Below are 13,346 nucleotides of genomic sequence, written 5' to 3' on the forward strand. Positions count from 1 at the left end.
GACCGGTGACACCGGTGTTGGATGGTGTAGTGTCTTGGGCCCTAGGCCCTCATGCTGTGCAAAGGACCACACAGAGTATGTTGTACTGAAACTGGCCCAGGGCACGTGCGCCTGGCCCCTTTTATTTGCAGGGTCACCCAGGGCATTGAGTGGGCTGGGTCTCACCGGGTCTGAGCACCGGCAGTTTTTTTAAGGGGGCCTTGAAACGGGTCTCTATCGGGCTCTGTTTTGTGCGCTGGCACAGGCGGGATGTTTTTTTCCGGACTGCAGTGACAGCAGTCTGCTGTCACTGCAGTCCAGAAAAATGTGCCATGGCACAAAAGAGAGCATGATAGAGACCCGTTTCCAGACAGCAGGCACATTGATGTACCCTGCTCACACTACTCACAAGTGGAGAAGTTGCGTCATGACGTCATGCCAGGTGAGCGTTGTAGGGGGAAGGGAAATCCTTTAAAGAGTCATTTTCTCTCTGGATTTCCCTTCTCTTTTTGACACGCAAGAGCAGCAACATTGTTGTGGTGTCACCAGGGCATTTAGTGTAAGCTTTTTCAATATTCTATACAAGCCATAGTTGCTGCGTATTTATCTTATGCAACTAACAACTATTGACATAGCCAATAGTCCTGACTTGTAGGTATGATGTTACTTGTTGTATCATATCTGGATGCAATAACAGAAACAGCAAAATACAAGTCGGCGGGCACACTATGCTAAACACAGATTTTTAACGTACTGTTTATAAGCCACGCCTTTAATTACATTGGTCACGCCCCTTTGAGAGCCCCCCCCCAGTTTTTTCATCCCGCTTGGAGCCCTGGGGTCATCTGACCGGTGACGCCTGTGATGGGTGGGTGTGTAGTGTGGGTTAACACTAGGCAAAACACTAGAACATGTCCAGCCGGACACTACAGATGGGTGTAAGGGGAGCCCTTGGGGAGTGGCTGGAAACAAACTACATGTCCGGCAGAACAACACAGCCCCCAGGTTTGAAAAAGGGAAACATTGGTGCACTTTCCAATCTATTCTGTTTCAGCTGCACCTGGGTCATTCAGTTGTAACATTAAAACTGCAGCTAAGAGGAAAGCTACTGGAACTTTCGGTTTTCTGCTGCTATATCCCTCTGTTTACATTTATGTCTTTCAGTATCTTGTTCGACCTGTTCATTTTATGCTACTCAAAATCGATAATAAAAAACAGAAGTGCAGATACGTGCGTGAAATAACGCGAATATGTGAACCCCCACAGATTTACTTCATTTGCATTGCATTTTCCTGACTACCTACTTATATCTCCTTAAATACTCCCTTGAGAACACCCACAACTACTCCCCCGAGTGCCGCTTAGGAACATGGAAAATGTGCAGGCGATCCGCAATTTCTGAATAAGTAGTGGAATTTCAGGTTAGTAAATGGCGCCTTCGCATGCAAAACTGTCTCTGTAACTAAGCTGTCATTATTGCATAAAGTGTCAGACGTCTTCCATTGTAAGTGTATGAGTTATGCTCGGAAAAAGCTTTGTGAATCTGTCCCACGCAGGCTCGATGTCGTGAGGTAATTTTCGGAGAGGATTGTGCTTCTGAAAGGCCGGCTTGGCTGGCTCAGAGTGACTGAACATATGTTGCTGAAATTGGTAGACTTCTTGAAGGACCAGTGGGTGAGGCAGGCCCCTAGAACTAGGTGGCCACCCCACACCAGGCCATTACAGACAGTGTGAATATTTCACCTATAAATCATTGATTTCAAGCATGTTATTCTAATTGTTGAATGAAGCAAAACATGACTACAAGACCCAGAATTCATTAGACTACCATATAAATGTTCAGGGCTGGAAACTGTGTCTGAAATGGCCTGGCGTTAGCTAGTCACGCTAGCTAGGACTGGCACAGTTATGTGTATGTCGGGATATTGCTGACATATGACTTGCTCACACCCAGTCCTACCTGCTTTTCAGAGTGACTGGTATGTCGGAGGCTCTTCCAATCTTCTCAGTGAACCTCAGGCCACCACTGCCCTCAGATGGGAGACGGGTTTTGTGAAATATCCCTGCTTCCCCAATGATGGAGACCATCATTTGGGACCAGCTTTTAGAAGGATACATAGTTTCCATGGAGATGCACTTCAGCATGCAGCCTCCTCTCTCTCTCTCACGGATAAGTCATTTTTGTTCTGACACTTCGAGGTTCTACGTTGCCTTGGAAACGGGCCTACTCATTGGGGGTGATTTCCACGAGGCCCACTCATGGCAGTCACGCGGATAACAGCTGTGGACGAGGGTGGGGCACCAGTGGGTGGCAATGAAACCAATATGGGAGGGAGGATGCTGTGTCGCCATTGTCTTTATAAGTTGGCTGCTAGCCTGCAATTAAAAAAAATATTTGAAACCTGGACCCACATGCCTGTCATCTGTCTGCTGTTGATACCACGCCTGCCACGCTGATACCAGGCTTGCTGCCTGGAGATGAGGATATGACTTCAAACTGTATTCTCCTGCCAAAGACATTGATCCTAAGAGACTGTCAATTTTCGACAGTCCCCCTAGGAAGACTTGACTTGTGAGTTATTCACAGATTCAAACGTAGAGAGAGCAGTTTCCAAAATGGGCAAAGTTTAGGTTTCGCCTACACAGCGCTTGCACAGTGCTTGCAAGTCCTGACATTACTTACCCTTACTTACCTTTTATTGGCTTCCACGTCACTCTAGTTTTCCTTCTTCTTATTGGTCAGCGCCTCCTCCTCCTTGCCTCCAGTTTCCTCCTGGAACTTTGTATGTGGCCCTGCCGTAGAGCATGGACCAATTACATCTTCCTGTCTGCGGCCAATGTCCTTCCACTGGCAGCAGGCTCCTGCAGGTACTCTTTTTGACTTTGTTATATATAAAAAGAGTGCATGTGTCTGCAGTCCCTCTCCCTCACCCCTGCCCTCCTTCCACTGTTATTGCTCCCTCCCTCGTGTTGCTTTCCTCCTGCCCTCCTTCCGCTGTTGTAGTTTCTTCCCCCACCCCACCCCTCCCTGTTCTTTTTACCCCACCCTGCCCTCCTCCCACTCTCAGTTGTTTGTTCCCCCAGTCACCTGCCCTCTTCCCGCTGTCCATTGTTTGTTAAGTTGGTAATGGGGTATGGAGCCCTTCAAGAACATTTGTGGAGAATACTTAAGGGATGATGTTTTATTGAGCTTGTTTCTTTGTTTAACTCTTCCTCTTCCTTTCCGGTTTTTTCAAGAAAGGGGGCTGGGGCATTATATTCTTCCTGTTTCTCTCCTTTTCCCATTCACTGCCTTCCCTAGTACATTCCACCTTGGAACAGTTATGTCAGCGGGGGTTGAAAGGTATGACTCTCAACTTGCCTGGAGGACAACTCCATTATCTCGGACCTACAATATGGGTTTAGAAAAGGAAGGAGCACTGTGGGTCAATGCCTCAATCTACATCTTATAATTGGGAAGTACACGGTCGCCAAGCAGGGGGTCCTACATTTAGCGTTTATGGACTTGTCTACTGCTTTTGACCTTGTAAATCGCCAAAAATTATGGGCTTCCCTGGTAGTGTTGGGGCTCGACCCCGTGCTGATTGCCTTTTTGGCACTTATGCACGAGGATATTATTGCTGCCGTCCGTTAAAGTGAGGACGGGAATCTAACAGAAGCTTGGCAGGTGAAGCGAGGGGTAAGACAAGGGTGTATTCTTGCTCCCTTGCTTTTCTCGCTCTATATTAATAACCTGGGGGATGTCTTGTCTTTATCTTGTAAAGATATACCAAGAGCAGGTACAAAATTGATCCCCGCATTATTGTATGCGGATGACACGGTTTTGTTGGCAAGAACTGCGAGAGGCCTTCAAGCCCTTTTAAATGGGATTAATGATTTTATGGTTTCTTTGGGTTTAGTAATACATTTTAAAAAGTCGCACTCCATGACAATTGGCTGCGGGGGGGGCCAAAAAGGCTAAATTCTTCTGTAATGGGCAGGAGCTTATTATATTTGGGGATCATCTTTGATGATAGGAGATCCTGGGTCATACAACGTGCCCAGAAAAAGAATATTCTCGCTAGGGCAACAGGAGCCCTGTTGGGCTTTGCAAAACGGCTGGGTTGTAAACCCCTGCCCGCGATTATGAAGGTATATAACGCCAAGTGCGTGCCTATGGCCCTATATGGCAGTGAGGTCTGGGGTTATAAGGCTTCGCCAGAGATTCAAATAGTAGAAAATGCCTTTTTCCGGAAATTGCTGTCACTACCTGCATCTGCTCCAATTTTGAATATTCAGGAAGATTTGGGGGCAGGTTATTTAATTGATCAGATTTCTGTTGCCCCATTATTAGGCTGGTTAAGAGTTTGGGCTCAGCACCCACCAAGCCTAAATCAGCTTATTATTCAAGACTGTCTGGCCCTTGACAAAGCCATGTGCATCCCTTGGCTGCGATATATTAAATCTAACTTGGAGACACTTGGCTACTTTGACTTATTTGATAAACCAAGTGTGATGAGCAAACTAGACATAAAAACTTTTAAGTCCCAGTTTGTGTGTAGGGCAAGGTTGCTGAGGGAAGGCGGGGAAGTGGGCAAGCCGTCTGTTAGGAGTTTTGTCATGTTAAGTATTGGCAGTGAGATTCAGCCATACTTGACCTATATAAACAATCCATTCCATCTGTTTTTGTTGTCAAGGTTTAAACATGGCATGCTTCCTTGGCTTTTAGCTCACCCGAAGGTTTTTTTTAAAGAGGGCACCTTGGGGCCCTGTCCCTGTGATAATGCCTCAGAACAAAATACGCTGCATATGGTTTTCAGCGTAAGAAATTTATTTGCCCTATTTTTAAGAACTGCCATTTTGAGCAAGTGAGGCCCGCATTGGTTTATCTGCAAATGCTAGGTTCTCCATTGGTATGTTTTGGAGTAGCCAGCTATCTTACTGGGGCTATAAGATGTAGAAATCGAATGTAGCTTTGTGGATTTTTCCCCCATTTCTAAGTTTGTCTGATAGTTGGAAATTGTGGTTTTATTTATTAATTTTGCTCTTCTTTTTTGAAAATGTAATAATTTTATATTTCCAGGGTTGACCTCCTTTTTAATGTGATTGTTCGCCAATTATTTATTTAATTTAGTATTTATGAAATATTGTTAATTGTGTTTTTGTCTGAACAGATTATGTAGATTATTTTGATTGTAACTATTTGCTAATGAAATTTTGCTGTATGCTTTGATGGTTTTAATTTTTAACCGAATAAAGCTATTGTTGACTGACTGACTGACTGACTCTCAGTAGTGTTGTATAGTGGACTTACTATCAAATACATTTTTATTTCCTACAACGTGATAGAGTGGTTCTTTCTGTATTCTATCACTGTTGCTCTTTAGTGACAATGAAAAACTATTTTTGAACAATGGTGCTTTGGGAAGCAGGTTGGCACAATCACAGTACAAGTCAAAACATGCCCAGCACACAGTAGCGGCTGGCATCTACGGGAAGGGGGGAAAGGGAGGAAAGGGAGTGCGGGCACACAGAATAAAATAAAATAAATAAAAGCTTACCTGAACGCTACGTCCTCCGCTCCTCTTCTCACCACCCGAACTGAAAGCAGGAACTCCCCTGACCCATCAGAGAGCTGCTCTCATGCAGCATGAGAGCAGCTCCCTGATTGGAGGGAGAGGTCTCACCTGGTGCTCCACCTGGCGCTCCACAGCTGTTGAGGCTTTGGCTTGCTCTAACCTAGCTGTCTGAAGACAGCTGGGTTAGAGCTGTTTAAAGTGCGCATGTGTGGCTGGCCGTCTCAAGACGACCGGCCTAAAAGACATGCACACTTTAAACAGTGCCATTATATTCACATTATTATGCATGAATGTAATGCCAACCACTGGAGACAGTTCATGAAGGTTCCTTGGAGTTGATACTAGACCAAATGGCAAGACTTGAAAATTGAAGTGATTGCTCTCTACATAGAAACAAGGGCACTTCTGAGAGATTCTGTGAAAGGAAACATGCAAATAAGCGTGCTCTAGGTCTATGGAAGTTCTGAGATTATTGTATTGTGGTCACTGTGTGTTTTGCACAGGGATTGCAATTATAAATGGTTTGATGTTTATTGCACCTGATAATTACCAGATGCGATAATGCTTGTACTCTTCATTTAATTTCAGCAGGTCTACCTGCTGGGATTTAATGAGGTGAAAGGTCCGATGTTTACTGGCATATGCATATTTTAGTGGGCATGAAAATATGTATATTATTGTCCCAAGAGTCACAGTAGGAGATAATTATTGCACTTGATACTTGTAAAACACATCAGTGTGGATTTTTATGGGTACAATAATTATTGCATCAGACTTGGCCACTCGTGATCATGCCCTAGAGTTTTAATGATGCTTTTGGAAATACCTGAAAATCTCTATTCGGTAACAAAGGAATTCTGGGTCAGTTGCTTATAAGGATGTCCCCATTGGTGTTCCTCATGGAGATCATAGGACTAGTTTCTATCACTGGTGCAGGGCATGGGGATTTGAAAACGCGTGCTGGGTAGGATTAAAAATATGCAAAACTTCTACTTTTCAACTTGCCGTGAGGGGAACGGCTGCCTATCTTCAATCGCCTGCCTGGGCCTGCTAAACTCCAAGCCGTGAGGGGAACGGCAATCAAACTGCGGCCTAACCGGACCACAAATCCCAGGGGGCCTAGCGCTACGAGCGCGCCGGACGTCATCTGAGGGCGTTGGAAGCCCTCATAAGCAGGAAGCGCCAGGGCAGGGCTACCCTCCTAATTCATGGGTTCTGGCGCTGTTACATAGATTCGTGAAAAAGGTACTGTGACCATCCTTGTTGTTTGTACGTGGGAGTGTTTATTTACTGATCTGTACCTAAGGACTGACTGCTGAGATTGATGAACAGTTTGTGAGGACTTCGAACATCTCACACGGATCCTTACAACATCAGCATTGATAACAGGGTGATATTAGGTGGAAAGGCTGCTTGATTGGGGTGACTGCCGAGATAGTGCGCAGGAAAAGTGAGGATTTAAGGATGCATAATCAAGGTTCTGTGTTTCCAGCGCTTTTTGTGTAGGGGGGGCTGATAATACTGACGTTTCCCTACATGAAGGAGGCCTGTGTAGGTCTAACAGTTCCAGGAGTTCCGTGATCGCCCCATTTGAACCTACCTGAAATTGGGTCTCTTAAACGCCTATTGACTTTCTGTTAAGAGGCCTTTTAGTCAACGAGTTGGAGTAAAAACTTGGGCCAAGGGCGGGCCTATTTAAATATTAGTTTGTGCCCCGGTGTCAGGGGTTGTGTGTATTATTATCACTATTATTAATAGTATTTTGTGCTTTTGTATTCTTCATTTGATCAATCACTTATCAACTGATTATGGCAGCCAGCGTGAAATAACTGGGAGAGGCTTCAACACTGGTGTTCTTGGGACTTTAGATAATTTTATTATAAGAGCAACTTCGGTTTTGGACAAAGAGATCACATTAGCGGAACGCCGTGTATCTCTCGAATTGGAGCATACAAAACGTTCCTCATTGGGGAGATTGGCTAGAGTTCCCTCCCCGGTCCAATCCTCACCTGTTGGTCAAATTCAGTCTCATTCGGCTGATTTAGTTCTGCCCATATCTGATCAGACTGTTCACTCAGCAACTGCGGGATTATCACAGAGTTTTGTTTCAAATCCTGTGATATCACGGGTGTCAACGAGATCCACACCGCACTTGTTACCAAATAAATCTGTGCCCTCCCCCCTAGGTGCTCAAGTAGGTAAACGTAAACGGGGTGGAGGTATATTGAGACAGACAAATGCCAAAGTTGGTAAATTAAATAATGGTACAAAAAAAGGGAAAGGGAAGTATAGTGATCCTCCAGATCCCCCTATAAATAATCCCACCCCGGGTTTGGTACAGATACCCCCATCCAATGAAATAAGGGATGCTTCTTCCCCAAATTTGGGAGCTAGATTCTGGGAAGAAATGGGAATTTTGGTTTCTTCAATTGTCTCTCCCTTAAATGAGCGGTTAATGTGTATTGAAGAAAAACTCCGAGCCATCGATACGAGGGTGGGCTCGTATGGCGATGCGATGAATATACTAACAACAAAGGTGGAGAGTTTATCTGCACCAACGGTGGTGCCATGCCAGAAATCCTCTCTAAATAACTCAGGGCTACCAGTTGTGCAAGCAGGTGTTTCACCATCTCCTAACAATAATATTTCTACTGCGAGGTTGGTTGATGCACCTGTTAATACTGATGCAGTGGTAAATATCATATCTCATGAGGATAGGGGGCCTCATCCTCCTGCCCCAAGAGATGCTGGTACTGGAAGCCATATGAGCAGTGCTCGAAACGTACCAAAGCCCAACGGGGTCCTTTTGGACTTACCTCCAGATTGTGCACCCTATGTAGTAGTTTTGTCTGGGGTTCCAGGGCTTGGCAGTAATACCCAGGAATCTTATGATGAACTTAAGAATAAATCTTTACATTGGTTGAACAAACATAGACCCTTACCGTAGTGAGATCATTCATGTGCGTAGAGTAGGTTGGGTGGGATCTCGAAAGAAGGATTCTACAGGTGATTGTATTGTCCTTAACTTTAGAGACAAACGAGCCGTGGAATTTATCTGTGATCAGGGAACTGAGGGTACCGCATCATGTATCAAGTCCCATCCTCTTTCCTATTTTTACCCTCATGGAAACTATTTGGGAAGGCAGAAATGGTTGGCTACAGTGCACGATAGCAGGGAGCGCAATAGGGGGTGGTTAAATGATTGTCTATATAATATTCCCATAAACAACCGTTTTGGAGTTTTGGATCAGGTGGATTGACTTTCTCTCTCCATAGAGAGCCCTGAACCCAATGTTGCGATGGCTTTTTGTGATGATGGGGGTGGTAATAGGCCGGAAAACATTGATGGCGAGACTCTTGGTGGTTTTATATTGGCTTTTGGCGACTTAGAAAGGCCGGAAACTGTGATCCCCATGTGTGAGGATTTGGGTTTGGGAAGGGAAACATCACAGGGTGAAATTGTGCTGGAAGCCCCTATACAGTCTGTGGATGTTCATCTCTCGCCAGGCCAGAGTAGTCATCTTTCTTTGCTTATGTTTGCTTCATGGAATATTGCAGGTTTACAGCGCAGACTCCCGGTAACTGAGTGGTCAGACTTTGTGGAGGAGTATGATATTTGGGCTTTTCAGGAGACATGGGCTGTTGAACCCGTCCACCGTTTAGGTTTTTTAAAACTTTTTTAAAGCAGCTGTGAGAGGAAAACTAGGTAGGCCCTCGGGGGGCCTTACACTTTGGGTTAGGCAATCAACCAACTATAGTTTGGAGGAGATCCCCACAAACAGCCCTGATATCCTCGCCGTTAAATTACATCGTCCTGCTTTAAAGGATATTCTTATTGTAAATGTATATATGCGAGCGATGCCAGGGGGGGCAGAGTTCGAAAACGTTTGCTGACTTTGACTCCCTCTTTGATTTAGTGGGGCACAATTGTATTACGATCATAGCGGGGGGTTTTAATTGCACATTTGAACCTCTAAACTATGAAGGGGAAAATATTATGGATGAGGAGGCTGTCGAGTGGAATAATCCTCCGCTGGATTTAATACCCATAAAAAAATGGTCTGAATCGGCCGTGGAATTGCTGGGCTTTTGTTTGGAACGTGGTTTTAGGGCAACAAACGGACGATCAACGTCAGATAAATTGGGTAGGGCCGCTTTTGATAATGGTCTTCATAAAAGCAGAATTGATTATATTTTAATCAAGATTGAGTACTGGTCCATTTTAGATGACATGGTGATCCTTGATCGTCCTAAAAGTGATCACAATCCTTTGCTTCTTAGTCTCAATCTTACAGTAATGTTGGCTGGTAATGAACCAACAGTGGTGGCCACTGCTGATGCCCTACTAACAAATGATTTACATAGGGTTCGATGGGCAAGAGTGTGTGATGATATGGAAGCCCTAGAAAACATAAGATTGTTGTACGGTTGTACGGTCATTGGCTATACTGTGATCTTTTAATTCCCAGGCTGAAATTAATGATAGCATCCTCAATATTCAATATTCAATATTCATGAAGATCTATTTCTAAGTCTGAAATCCCATTTTTCTAACTCCACCCGACCTCAGAAAATAATGAGCCAGAGTAGAGAGAAATCATGGTACAATAAGTCGTGCCGTGAATCTTATAAACTCTTGTCCCTGGCAATTAGGTCTAAACAAATGCCTAATATCAAGATGGCCAGGCAAAACTATAGAAAAGCCTTGCACTGTGCTAAAAAAGAATGGGACGAACAGCATTGGAAAGATCTTCTTGATGCCAGCAGATTGACTAACTTGGCCAAGTTTTGGCATATTGTAAAATGGGGCAAGGGTATTCAATCACAATCCCCCACAAATTATGTTTCCCCAGATGACTGCGTTAATCATTTTGGTGCTCAGTTTTCTGTGTCAGGGGCCGGGACTGATTCCTTGCTGCCAGACTTATTATTGGAGTTTAATTCTTGTTCTCCAACAAACAAACAAATTACACTGTTTGATAGTAAGGAGGCAGAGGATGCCCTAAACAAGGCCCCTAGTGGTAGGGCCTCGGGCATGGATTGTGTTCCTGTGGATCTCTATAAATATGATATTGTCAATTGGGTGCCCTATATAGTATTCATTGCGAATGCAATGGCTACTGGGGCACACATTCCAGATTCATGGCGGGGTGCCGAGATCTTGCCAATTTACAAGAAGGGAGACCGCTCCAATCCAGGAAATTACAGCCCGATCAGCTTGATTGATTGCATACAAAAAATAGTTGTAAGGATGGTTCTCGTAAGAATACAGAGTTGGATGGAGCTTGACGATATATTATCCCCACTACAGGCTGGGTTTCGACCATGTGTAGGCACCATCGAGCAAGTTTTCAGGTTCTTATTGATTTATTGGCGTGTGGTGAGTTTGGGTGGTGGTACCATCTATGCCGCCTTTATTGACCTCAAGTCTGCGTTCGATTTGGTGCCCAGGAGCAAGTTATGGAGGGCACTGAGTGAAATGGGGATGCCTTTGGACTTATTGGCACTAGCTATCAAGCTACATAAGGGAAATTTCGCACGTGTTCGCTGGGGTTTACAAGGGCAGGTTACAAACAAATTTACTGTGTCACGTGGGGTTGGACAGGGATGTGTCTTAGCGCCAACACTTTTTTTGTTGTTTATCAACAGGGTAATGGAGTAGTTTTCTACTTTTCCAATGGATGCTCCATCCCTGGATGGCACCACAGTGCCGTTACTCATGTTTGCGGACGACACTCTCTTATTATCTAAAACCCAGATAGGATTCCAACGGGCACTGGATAAATTTGAACAGTTTTGTTTGGACAATGATCTACAGGTTAATGTCGACAAAACCAAATTTATGATCCTTACCAAGAAAAAGCAAGTGGATGGTTTTGTAACTATGAACAACATTAAGTTAGCCCAGACTAATGTAATGACCTATTTAGGAATTACATTAGAGTCCAAATTAAAATGGAAACCCCAGATTGATGTTTTTGCCCTCAAGTTTGCCCAGCTGACAGGGAGCCTAATTAAAGAACAGCGTTCGTCCTTGACCAAAAGGATAGGTCCAGCCCTTAAAATCTACAACTCTAGGATTAGCTATGCAATCCTGTATGGAGCAGAACTATGGGGCTTCTCTGACCTATCCATGCTGGTTAAGGTTCAAAACAAATTCTTGAGGAATCTGACAGGTCTCCCGGGTTACACCCCATTAAAGCCTCTCTTAATGGATCTGGGATGTTATTCCATTGAGGATGTGGCCCGCTACAGGCCATTGGCCTTTTGGCGGCGGATATGGATTACTCCAGAACTTGATTTATTTGCCAGGGCAATTCTGGATGTTAGATCAATCGCAGGTTCAGGAAACATCCCATGGTTTAGGGAAGTTAGAACGTTTTTGGTGGATATGGGGATGAGCAACTTGTGGTTTGATCCTGTTAATAGTCAATTTCCCACAAAAAAGGTTTTTAAAGAAACATACTGGGCATTAGTGTGTCACAAATTTATAACGAAGACTGAGGCTACCTCCCTGACTGGTTTATTTTTTGAACACAAGCTCGTCCCCCATATGGAGGACTATTGGGATATTATCACTAGGTCTTGTGATCGTAAATTATATCACCAATTCAGGGTTGGTAGCCTTCCAATCAAAACCTTTACTAAATCTTGGAATGGCATGCAGGATGATGTCTGTAAATGGTGTACGGGCCAAAAAGAATCTATTGCCCATATATTCTTTGTATGTGCAGCCTACACTGCCCCACGTAACAAGTGGTTGATACCTATTTGCCGGAATCTAGGCACACGTGTTGGTTCTGAAGCATTGAGAATTTATTTTGAGAACTAACACTCAGGAACCTCTGGTTATAGCGGTTGCTAAATTTCTTGGTTGGATGTGGATTATTAGGGTTGGGAATATACCAACACCAATAATTTAGTTTGGGGTCTTCCGGATTGCTGCTAATAGAGTTGTTTTCCTGTTCTTATTTTGATAATTGATGACATAGAATTGACAATAATTGTGTGGTTTTATTTACTGAGAATTATTATTATCAATTCTTATTTTTACATCTGTTTTTAATGATTTTGGATTTTATTGTGTGGTAATTTGTTTTATGTACAAACTGGTTCACATTGTATGGTATTTTTAATTATGACTGATTGTCATTTTATCTGTTCTTTTGTTATTGTTACGTCTTTTATGATGAAATATCGAAATAAAGACTAATGAGATGAGATTCCCATGTCTGTAGAAATCTCAAGCCCAGTTCCCTGTGGTGGTGCAAGGTTTGAGGGTTGAGTCTCAAACATAAATTCCCCATGAGCACATTCCCTCTGGCGATCCCAGGTTCTACTTCTGCTGCAGAGGGTAGACCACTGGGTACAGTCCCAGTGGAGATGAAACGCTTCATTTTACCTGCAGTTGGGTACATGTAAGTGATGCCAGTTTTAGGGATCTATTCTTTACAGACATCAAGAGGACAGTTTCCTTTGGTGGTGCAGGAACTAGACAGTGTCTGATAGGGGTGCAGAGGCAGGCAAGTACCAGAGACTTCATGTCATAGTGACCATGGGTATGGCCTCTTGCAATGATGTACTTCTTATGGGATGAATTCCAGGTATGCATATCCCTTGAAGATCTTAGAGAAGGGATTCAGATTATTGTCCCCAATAAACAAGTGTTTTAAGAATTTATAATAATCCTAGTTCATCAATCCAAGATTAGCGATGAGGTGGATTGGGTCTGGTGCCCCAATGGTTACATTTTGAAAGTACAAACAAGGAGGCATCATTTTTTTGCCTCTTATTATTGGAATTGTGAGG

At 43.9% G+C, this 13,346-nt stretch overlaps 1 protein-coding gene across 4 annotated transcripts in view; it reads left to right on the forward strand.

Moving 5' to 3' along the window:
• The window catches only part of PHYHIP (phytanoyl-CoA 2-hydroxylase interacting protein), a 335,593-nt gene that overhangs the window by 222,605 nt on the left and 99,642 nt on the right, over positions 1-13,346 (forward strand). The gene's annotated exons all lie outside the window — the stretch shown is intronic.

This window comes from Triturus cristatus, chromosome 11, assembly GCF_964204655.1.
Source record: "Triturus cristatus chromosome 11, aTriCri1.1, whole genome shotgun sequence".
In the NCBI taxonomy this organism is placed as follows: domain Eukaryota; kingdom Metazoa; phylum Chordata; class Amphibia; order Caudata; family Salamandridae; genus Triturus; species Triturus cristatus.